Source organism: Mytilus californianus, unplaced genomic scaffold, assembly GCF_021869535.1.
Source record: "Mytilus californianus isolate M0D057914Y unplaced genomic scaffold, xbMytCali1.0.p SCAF_8, whole genome shotgun sequence".
NCBI classification, from domain to species: domain Eukaryota; kingdom Metazoa; phylum Mollusca; class Bivalvia; order Mytilida; family Mytilidae; genus Mytilus; species Mytilus californianus.
Window position 1 is genome coordinate 14,067,785 of NW_026262734.1, and position 12,310 is coordinate 14,080,094.

At 32.1% G+C, this 12,310-nt stretch overlaps 1 long non-coding RNA gene across 1 annotated transcript; it reads right to left on the bottom strand.

The window, feature by feature from the left end:
* Positions 1-1,856: 1,856 nt before the first annotated feature.
* LOC127711231 (uncharacterized) lies at positions 1,857-10,498 on the bottom strand. The gene is made up of 2 exons (XR_007986604.1): positions 10,437-10,498; positions 1,857-3,028 (listed from the first exon to the last, which is right to left on the bottom strand). It is a non-coding gene; the product is annotated as an uncharacterized LOC127711231 (long non-coding RNA).
* Positions 10,499-12,310: the final 1,812 nt, after the last annotated feature.

Consider the following 12,310-nt stretch of genomic DNA (forward strand, 5'->3'; position numbering starts at 1 on the left):
TGTCCGTCGTCTTTCTGTGATCTGTCAGTTATGTGTCCTTTTTATGCCTGTCTTACCATAGTAAATGGCAGTATGATTTTTGGTCTGTTCGTTTGTCCTTTCATTTGTCCTATCATGTATCAGGTTAAATTTTTTGATTAAGGTAGTGCACCCTGACGTTAAGGTCACATCAACTTGAAACTAAGTACACTTGTACATTATGATAGTTCACTGAAAATAGTCTTGTGTAGTATGAATATTGTACATTTTCAGGTTAGTTTTTGTCTTGCCTTGACAAAGTCAAGAAGGGAGACATAGGTATGCTGTTTCCGGCGTCGTCGGCAGCGTCAACAATGTATTAGTTTGTGATTAGGTCTAGTTTATTGTGAACCACTAGTGGTAGATCAATGATATTTGGTATGCAGTTGTATTAGCATTGGCACATCTCGTAACCATGGAGATTATTTGGCCCCGGCCCCTCAGTCATGGTCTATTGACTTTGAAACTTTGCTAAGTTTGTGATTAGGTCAGTTTAGGACACAAGCAGTTACAGTTAAGTCTGCCTCATATCTTGACTTGCATATAGAAATTGACAATGAGGGTCGGTTGAAAACAAAACTTTATGACAAAAGAGATGATTTCAGCTTCCCAATTGTGAATTTTTCATTTCTATGTAGCAACATTTCCGCAGCCCTGCATACGGAGTATATATCTCCCAATTAATAAGATATTCCCGGGCTTGTATTTCCTATCATGATTTCCTTAATAGAGGGTTGCTGCTCACAAGGAAGCTATTAAACCAAGAGTTCCAAATTGTGAAGTTGAAATCATCACTTTCGTAAATTTTACGGACGCCATCACGAGTTGGTTGACCGTTATGGAATATCCGTTTCACAGTTGATAGAGGATATGTTCCTAATGTCGTAACTACAATCCTGTTCCCTTTTCATGAATGTTACCTACCGAATTAGACTATTTACCAGGTTTGTACCAACATGAGCAACACAACGGGTGCCACATGTGGAGCAGGATCTGCTTACGCTTCCGGAGCACCTGAGATCACCCCCAGTTTTTGGTGGTGTTCGTGTTGCTTAGTCTTTAGTTTTCTATGTTGTGTTTTGTGTACTATTGTGTGTCTGTTTGTCTTTTTCTTTTTTAGCTATGGTGTTGTCAGTTTATTTTCAATTTATGAGTTTGAATGTACCTCTGGTATCTTTCGCCCCACTTTTACTTTTGACATTTCCATGGAGATTATTTGGTCCCGCCCCCTCAGTCATTGTCTATTGACTTTTAAACTTCTGCTTAGTTTTCATGTATTAGTTTGTGATTAGGTCAGTTTAAGGGGAACCGTTAGTGGTAGGTCAATGATAATTGGTATGCAGTTGTATAAGCATTAGCACATCTCATTTCCATAGAGAATATTTGGTCCTTACCCCTCAGTCATGGTCTATTGACTTTGAAATTTTTGCTTAGTTTACATGTATTAGTTGGTGATTAGGTCAGTTTAAGATGAACCACCAATGTTAAGTCAATGATATTTGTATGCAAATGTATTGGCATTTACAAGTTTCATTTCCATGGAGATTATATAACCCCATCCCCTCATTATGGTTCATTGACTTTGAAACTTTTACATGGTTTACAAGTTAATGTTTGTGTTTAGGTTTGTTTACAGGGAATGACTTATGAAAAGTCAATAGTATTTGGTATGCAGTTGTATTAGCATTGGCTCATCTTATTTCCATGGAGATTGTTTAGCCCTGTAGCTTCAGTCATGGTTCATTGACTTTGAATATTTGCATAACTTACATGTTAAGGTATTGCAATTTTAATTTCAACATTTGCATTATCAAAATAACAAATAGGCGAGACATATCTCTGTTTTAACAGTTTATTGGTTAAGATAGCTGACCGGAAGTAGTGGTCACATCAACTTTTATCTTAGTTCACATGTTCATTTTGAGGCCAATTTTTAAAATTGTATGGAAAATTAGATTTTAACTCCAATTTCTTGGTTCAGTAAACATGGACATATGTTAGTATGAGTTGGACATTGTTATGAACACTTATTCTTGTTTCGACCAGAAAACCAATTGGCAAATTGAATTGAAATTTAACAAGTGTGCAATATACATAGGATTTTTACTTTCGATATTGCCTCAAATTTGTCTACTTACCAACAAAAATCGCAAAATATACAATCAACATAACAAATAAGGCAAAATATAAGCCTAATGTCAACATTTAGTCACTGCACTTTTTAAGTATCCTGATGATTTTATGATATAGTTTTATATAAGAGTTATAAACTACCTTTAATTAGTTTTGTTTCAGTTGATGCATATTCATAATGAGTTTGGTCTTTTCAAATTTCAAAGATATAGTTTTCATAGAGTTTGGTATTTTGTAATTGAAGAAAACGATTTCTAATCTAACATTTCAATATGGTCAAAATTTGAATTTAGTAAATTATCTGAATTAATGAATTTTTTTCACAGTGTTATTGGATGGATATCTTACAGGATTAGTTCGTGTACAAATTACTTGAAAAGCTACAGCAAGTACTTGAAACTTATCTGAATATGTTCAACAATTCGTTCAGAGTAATTAAGTACACATTCAACTTGTAAATCTTGAATTTAAATCCCAATTCCGTTTATAACAACATTTATCACTGCAATAAGAAATGTCAGTATCAGCACTGTTGTGTTGATCCGGTCATTTAGGATGTCTCTTGATCTTCTAATATTGGCTTTTACTTCTATTTGATCTTCCGTTTCCATGGCACTAGATTCCCTATCTCTTTTTTTTAGATTTGAACTTTTCTGTTCTCTTGGTGCCAATATAACCAGCATAATTCCAGCTGTTACTTGCAACAATATTGACACACACAACAAAGCTACACCAGCTATACACTTATCATTATCTCCACATTTCCCTGTCTGCAGTAGATTCTTCATTAGAGAAACATTTGACACAAGTAACGCTGTTGTTAGACTGCCTTGTGATCCAGTCTTTTGGTGGACATAAGCGTTCTTCATTCTGTTTTCTTTTTTAATGAAATGTAATAAAAATACAAAACAGTAATTAATCACAGTATAAATAATATGGCATATGTAGATAATTACAATAACAATTTCTCCTCAACATAGTGGAATAAGTGAACGAACGCGAAAAGTGAAATATCTACTATTTCAGTTTGTGATTCAACTTTGAAGGTTCGCTCCTCTATTGTTCCAGAAAATCATACTTGTATCTATATGACCAGTAATAATTTTCGAACACTTTAAATATGCAAAACACTCACTTGCAAATCCGGCGCCACACTTTCTTAAAGATACCGTGTCATGTAAATTACCAAAATGGGCGGAACAACATGGGAGTTACTAAATACCAAGTTTTAAAGCTCTAGATTATAAAGTTCTTTTGCAATTTGAATTTAAATAAACATGGGATTTTATAGGAATACACCCTGTTTTGTAATTTTCTGACGCGCTTAGTCAGTGTTTTTCTAATTAGCTCACAAGGTAACAGTCATGATATTTCACCATGGCCACATGCAATATTCTGACTTCGAATCGACCATTTATTGAAAGAAGTCCAAAATAATTTGTTTTTAGAGGCGAAGTAACGAACTTTAAAAAAATATTTTAAAATTAAGCTTCACATGACCTGGAGTCATATTGTCGGCCCTTCCCTCTTGCGCTGGAGGCAGGTATATTAAAATATTGGGAAGTGAGCTACACTAATGTAAGTAAATCCAGAAAAGTGCATAGGACGTTCCAAATTTGTAAAGTGTTATTTTCATATTTTTTTTAATACACGCATAAAAATTCAAACTTAAAATTAGTTACGCGTGTCTCTTTCTTTTTTTCTAAAATGGGTATATTGAAAATGTTCACTTTGTCAGTTTCAGATAACTCATGATAACTGATCAAGTTTCCTTGATTATTGTTATATAAAGGAATGAAATAGTATATTCATCAATGAAGTCTTTTCAGGACGGTTACTAGATACCGCGAAAGATAAAAGGTATGGAAGTAAAAAAAGAATATGTCCGTGTTCTTGGTTTTATGCTTGATGTCGTTGCATTGGCGACGTATCATACATTATTCTGTCACGCGATTTATATCGGTAGAAATCAGTCTTACTGTCATTATTCAGTAACCTTTGTCCTATTGTAATACCTATTGTCTGACCAGTCGAAAAATTGTCAATACAATTTTTCCATTTAAATTGTACAAAAGGTGGTCAGTCAGCTACCTGTAGCTTTACCTGGTTGGTTTTTACCCCAACAATTTTTTTCCTTGAGAGTTTTTGTGTTGTATTTCCATAACAAAGTAAAGTTATAAATCTGATGTGAAAAAAAAAGAATAAAAAAATAGGTTAAATGACCTTAGACAACAGTTTTGGGCCTCTATTCTTTGGTAATTAAAGATAATCTAGCTGTCAATAGGTCCAGTTCCATAAATTTGTGTTATTGGGTTACTTTCTAGTTGACGTATGTGTCAAATCTCTTTTTATTCATAATCTATTACAGCCAGTGTGATATCAAAGGGATAATATTTACTTCACTTATTTATGAATGAGAGAGAACTATAAAAGTAACCAGTATATTGCACACAATGTTACTATAAGAACAAAATCTTGATGAGTAATGTATATTTGTAATAGACATAATAACATGAACAGGATATATGTATTAATGGCCATAAATTCTGAACCAGTGAGGCTAAGTATATCCACAATGATGAAAGATGTTTTCAGAACTTGTTCAATTGATGTTGTTAACAACAGAGTTACAAATAGCCAGTTCCATATGCTCTTTGTAATAATGGTTTCTCCCTTTTATGCCATCTTTAATGAGATTCAAGCAATATTCACAAGTGTTTAGTTCAGAGTGACAAGGGGGCTGATATTTAGAGTTTCACCATTAACTCTAAATAAATGCTGAAGTTGATTTTGAATTAACCTTGAATGATGGAATTTACAGATATCTATTTTCACAATATCTCCAGGTGTAAATATAGGTGACCCATAGAACCTCTGGTGGAAAACCTCCACAAAAAATTAATTAATGCAAATTATCTGATGGTCCTACAAAATGGAAGTATTCTTTTACAGCACGACTGTGCATTAAATTCACCATTAATCTTGCACTTTATGCATAGCGTTGAACTTCAGTAGGTTCATGTCCATATAAAGCATATCCATTTTTTTATTTTTTACTCTATTTGTGCTGTTTGTGGTTCCTTTAGAACTACTCTGATTTTCTTTCTAGTAAACAAAAGATAATTTTTAAAAGACTTGCTGATTGACTTTTGACTTGGACAGTTTTCAATTAGACACATTCCAGTGTCTATCAAATTTTGTTAAATCTTTTGTAACTGGATGGAAGGTTGTCTTTCAGTAAAAATAAAATACATTCTATAATTTCATTTGTCGTAATCTTTCTTGTATTTCTTGGAACAGTAATTGTTGGTTTATTGTTGTAAAAGTATTTGTAAACTGTTGGCATGGGTATTCCAGTAGTTTTCACTATTTTGGATATTGTGCTACCTTTTTTAAATAGCTTATTGTTTTTGTTTTTTTTACTTTTTCATCAATACATATACCAGGTTATAAAACTATTTTTTTTAGATATCATCATATTAATTTAAACAAGAGAGTAAACACTCTTCCAAATTTATGACCTACTAAATGATAAAATTTAAATGACTGATAGCTAGCTTGCTTTCCTCAGGTATAATGACCAGTGTCCTGAATGTACAATTCTATTTAGTTATGGGGAGATTAACATTATATACACGATTTTGTCTTTTTGATAAATATCTTTATTGTAAATTTACTTTATTTTGCCAGAAATAAGTCAATTTTAGTTTGAAAATTTGTAAATATTTTGCAAAATGAGGATAAAAGTTAATTTCTATACACTTCAATATACCTCTGACCCCTTTGAAATAAAAAAAAAATTGCCAGTTGCAAGCACCTTCTATAAAGCCTTTTCTTTTGGTGTTTCTAAACAGTCAAGAAGGAAATTTCAATCAGTGAATTTTTAGTTTAATTTGGGCCAGAGTTTTTGAAATATGAAGAAACATTTCTGGAAAATAAGTTTAGGGATAGTAGTTCCATCGTGCCATGGACATATATATATATGGATTTAGATGCTATATTTTGTGAGTCGCCATTACCATTGGATAGAAAACGAAAAATTCAAATGGCAGTAAGAAACTTAAAAGCTGCAACAACAGTATATCCAGTTAGTGTGGATCAGCCTAGACTTAGTATACTGCCTTCTAATGAGGTAATAGAGCAACATCCAAACGGGATGGAAAAAATCAGAGAGCAAATGTGATATTAAATAAAAAGAGAGAACAAAATGTCACTTAAATGCTGGAAGAAGGGATATACTTTTATAAATTTTGACTTGGATGGAGAGTTGTCTCATTGGCACTCATACCACATCTTCTTATATCTATATATGGATGTTATAGTATTTGACCCTGAACCAATTGGTCCATACAAAATTACCAGGTGTGGAAATTGCCATTTGCATGGCATGGAAAAGAGGCTGATTGGAACATTGACAACAAACCCTGTTCCCTTTCGAAACGCACAAACAGGAAATACTGTGACCAGAGGGATAGATATCAAGTCTACAAAAAAAGAGTCAAAACAGATATAGAAGGATATCAAAAATGTTGATAAAGAAATTGAGGACTTCAAAAATATTGTCTTTTCAGCAAAAAAAAAAAAAATAAAACCAGCATCTTTCATAAGTGTATCTAAGGAACATTTAAGGGCTACCAAAAACAGAGATACCTGAATACACACAACCTGATGAGAGATGTTATAGCTCTTAAAAACTCAAATGAAAATGAGATACCATTTCATCCACATTTCCAGGACAAGGAAAACTTTTCTTCCATTCTACGTAATCAAATTTACAAATATACTGCATGATACCAGGTGCCAAAAGTGTCCTCTTGTTATGGAGACATTTCTGACATTGATGAGTTGCCTCCTTTGATTAATCCTGCAAAAATGTTGATGCCATCTGCAACCATCACCAGCTCACCACCTCTCAGTAACCAAACTCTATATGTTGTTGCCCCTTTCACCAGTAATCAGCAAATGGCACCACCAGTTTTCAGGTCTTCAACAACAAACCAAAATGAGAACATAGTCTTCCTTTACAGTCAACAGTGTCAAAATCCATATGCATTTTATCCAGTGTATCATATATTTTATCCATATTATTATTCATATGCATATATGCATACCAGCAAATTAAAACATGCATGTTCATCCACCATTACCCTTGGATCCTCTACCAAAAAATCCTCCACTATCAGACTCGGAATAGTTCAAAAACAGGATATAATGTTTACTTAATGGTGATATCAATGTAGGATATATTTTAATTTTAAGTTTCTGATTCCTGATATGGACTTTCATCACTGATTTTTATTAAATTTGTATTCAACTAAAGCGAAGAACTGCTAATGAAAATAGAAAAAATTTCGACGATTTATTCCACACGATGCAGAAGTTTAAACTTTATTTATAGAAAACTGGATTGCGATAAATCAAACTGGACTTTAAAAAGTTTTTGACTATTTAGTATTGTAAAATCAGCACAGTATGTCAAGTAATTTGAAGTCTACAGTGTTTCATGTAAATTTCCTATATGAAAATTTTACTGAAAGTGAATCATGCAAGTGTACTACATACCAAGTTTGTATTTAAAAAAGCATGGACACAATTACCAAACATCATAAATTAAAAAAAAAAAATCTATACGCTTATAAAATGAACAATATCCTCCTCCTATTAGATTATATATAGAATATGGATGAAACATTGAATGCATTTACTTATCAATTTGGAGTGTCTTTGAATCTAAATTATGCAGTGCCACACATTCATCTCTGTTTTACTCACTATATATAAGGAGATATGATAATATCACTAATGAGACAACAATCCAAAAGAACAAAGATGTAATCAACCTCACCATTTTGTACATGGCACAGTTTTCAATGATGGGCCGACCCTTAACATGTCATACAAAAGGCTGCAAAAAACAAAATGTGAAACAATACAAAACAATACCAATGATTGATGTACCAATAACTGATGTAAGCTAATATCGGTTAACAAAAACAATTAAAAATAACAGCAACTAACCACAACCAGTGGACTGCAGGCTTCTGGTTCGGCCTGTACATAAAAAAAAATAATTTGGCAGAGTTGGACATATTTGTGAGTGCTCGATATGATTCTCAACCCCTACCCTTGGGCAGTATTGTTACAGCATAAAATCATAATTTACTGTTAAAATGAGTTTGGAAAGGAAGATAAAAAGACTGGAAATATTGAAGTTTTTGCAGTTTCAAGCTAAATTTAAACTTATGGATAAGCTATATAATTGTCCATAATCTATAATGTAATGATATATTTATCAGTTTTGATATCATCCTAATCCTTTCTGCTCACTCATAGTTCAAATACTAAGGTATTTTAAAGCTATACAATCAACTCATTTCATAAATGCAAATTGTTGGAATAAATTGCAGATAATCTGAAACTGATATGACCCAATACTCTTAAGAAATATTGTAGAAGAAAATGGGATTGTTCATTTGAAAGCAGGATGCAAATGACAAAATATTCATTATTTTTTGTATTATATCACTTTATGTCAACTAAATTCTAAGGGCTGTAATTCAGAGAAAAATATGTCATATGGTATGAATCACATTAAGTACAGTTCAAATGCTGTGAATGTAAATAAAGGAAACAGTAGCATACCGCTGTTCAAAAGTCATAAATCGATTGAGAGAAAACAAATCCGGGTTACAAACTAAACCGAGGGAAACACATCAACTATAAGAGGAAAACAACGGAACAACAGAAACACTGAAGTGCAACAAAAACAAACGCCAATGCAACATACATAGAAACAAACTATTTGATAACAACTGCCAGACATTTTAAGCCTTCAACTATGAGCGAAGACCATACTGTATAAATCAGCTATAAAATACCCTGACAAGACAAACTGTGTTCATTGATAAAAAAAAGCTTCTTATATTCTATTTTATTATGACAACTATTCGATTTCTTAAGCTCAGAATGACAGATATAAATAACACTATAAAAATCAAAACCAATTTTAAGTTTTATATAAGTACATATACATTTGAAATACCAGCTTTTATGATTTATTTCTTTATACTTTAAGATAAAAAGATAACTTTTATTGCGTAACTATGCCGTTTGTTGCTAAAATTTGTTTTTAAATTGTTTTTTTTAATTGGAGTTATGAATGAATTAGACATGAGCTATATACAATATTAATCATGGGTAGGTAAATTTAGTTGCTGATACAATTTACGACACAGTAACTGTAGATCACAGGTGATTAAGTCATTATTCAATAGTTGAGGAACCACCTGTTGATAAGCTCTCACAATACCTTTTGTAAATTTAAATGGACAAATTGTATTGACAATTTTTCAAACTGGTCAGACAATAGGTACTACAATAGGACAAAGGTTACTGGATAAGGACAGAAATTACCTGTCAAAAAGTAAAGAAATTATAAAAAGAATTTGAAAACATTTTGTCAAAAGTATTATTGATATGAAAGGCTGTATATTAATTCAGAAATGTGAGAAGCAATTTTTTCGAACTTGTATATACTAAAGCAAAACAAGGACATCATTGGTGTCACCTGAGACTACTGTAATTATTACAAAACAGTAGTCTCAGATTTCACTAACAAAGTACTTCAATTGAATATTATACTTGATTTTCTGAGAATTGATTCTTTTTCGTGAAATTTATTATGTTTTTCAGGGATTCGTTTTTTTTTACTCACGTGTAAAGCTCCTTCAAAAATTGTATTTTTTCTTTTCTCAATATGTTATCTGTTTTCATGTGCTCTAAATAATATATTTGTTTTTATAACGTTCTGCATGCGGTTCCATAAAGATGATAAATGTTTGGTGTACCTACATTACATAATTTTATATCTACTGCATTGACGTCCTAATACCGTGATACAAGAATTACGGAGCAACTGAGCAGAGTGATATAGGCATGATAAGCGAAGGGAAGGACGATAAGCACATTTATGAAGAACTGGTCAGAGCGATAAAGCACAGGAAAGACCGATGTCATATAATGTCATGTTTACAATAATGCAAACTGTGATATGTCACATGTCATGTTTTCGTGAATGTAAACTGTGATATGTCATATTTCATGTTTCGAGAATGTAAACTGTGATATGCCATATGTCATGTTTACAAGATTTCAAACTGAAATATGCCATTTCATGTTTGCACAAATACAGGCATGTATAATATTGTATGCGCATGAAACTTACTGCAAACTATACAGAAATATGTAGAATATGTAAACTAAAAAAAAAAATAAAAAGCACTCACCCTCAATCTACATCAATTTCATTCTAATAATAAAGAAAGATACTATTTACCTGTATAACAAAAAGAAGAAGGAAGCATTAAAATCGTTACGACTCAATAGACAAGGACTAACAATAAGAACGGAACTTACACCTAACCAAACTGAAGTTTTTTTTTATAATTTGTAATTTACAAAAGGTTCACTTTAAGACCGAAATGTTTAATAATATACAGAATTGGATATACTGTATAGTTCACTGAATCCAGTCGATTAAGATTTGTTTAAGGTTTTTTTATCCAAGTATGTCAAGTCTAAAGTTAACAGTTTGATAAATCCAACAGGTATAATATAGTTCACAAGAAGACTGTCTACATATTCCACAATTAATTAAGACATCCAACAGTAAGTAATATTGTCAAAAGATGATAATAACTCTACCTATGAAAATGTAAAATCCACAATGTACAAAAAATGTAGTAACACCTCTGATAACAGAACCAGTTGGTACATTCACTGTATTTGGTTTGTCATGATTTTTGTTGGAGGTTTCCCAACATTGACTTATTTCCTTTCCTAAATATAATAAATCAATTTAAGCAGCGAGTTTTTTCTACTTTAAGATAGAGTTTTTATACGACCGCAAAATTTTTGCGGTCGTTTCATGCTATGACGTCGTCGTCGTCCGAAGACATTTGGTTTCCAGACAATAACTTGTGTACAAGTGAATGAATCTCTATGAAATTGTACCACAAGGTTCTATACAACAAAAAGAAGGTTGGGATTGATTTTGGGGTTATTGTCCTAAATGTTTAAGAATAAAGGACCAAAAAGGGGACACAGACAAGCATTTTTCTTGTTTCAGGACAAGAACTTGTGTATAAGTGGATCTCTATAAAATTGTACCACAAGGTACCAAACCTCTAACATGTCTAAAGGAAGAGTGGAATTGATTTTGGAGATTATGACCCAAACCGTTTATGAATAAGGGGCTAAAAGGGGCAAGACAACTAGGATTCTCTGGTTTACGGACAATAACTTGAGTATAAGATTTTTGGATCTCTATAAAATTGTACTACAAGGTTCCATACCAAAAAAAGGAAAGTCGGGATTTGGAAATGGGCCTGAATAATACTTTTCTAATACTTTGTATAAATTGCTTATTTCTTGATCAATTTCAATGGGGTTTAATTCAAAGTCTTAAATTCCTGGGGCTCTTTAATATGCTGATTCCAACTGTGTATTTAGATTTTGGATTTTGGGCCCCGTATTTTAATTGGTCCACATTGAGGTCCAAAGACTCCAAAATTAAACTTAGTTTTGATTTTAACAAAAACTGAATTCAAGGGGTTCTTTGATATACTGAATCTAAACATGTATTTTGATTTTTTATTTGTAAATTTTTTGAAGAATTTCTTGGTTGGTTTGTTAGTTATTCCTATATATATATATGATGAAACGAACCCCTTTAAAAATTGTCCAAATTCAGAGCAGTATCAACCACCACACACAAATACTAAAAAGAATAAAAAAGAATACATAAGCACTTATGGTATCATAACAATATGTGCAGGTGTGAACCGTGAAAAACTCTAGACAGTATAATTCGAAATTACAACAATAGCACAAGGAATATGGCAATCTTTATTTAGAAAGGCCTAAACATACAGGTAAAATTTGTCAGGTCAACTTTATTCTTCAACGTTTGTATAAGTTATGTTTTTTTTTTTTGAATAATTTGACATGGAGTATAACTGAAGAGACAATTATTGTCGAAATGCGCATTTGTTTCAGTACAATCGGTACCGTTAATCATTTTACCGAAAGATTTACATTTCAGTTATACACAGGTACTTATGCACGTGTGCTTTAGCAGTATTATAAATATAAAGTAACA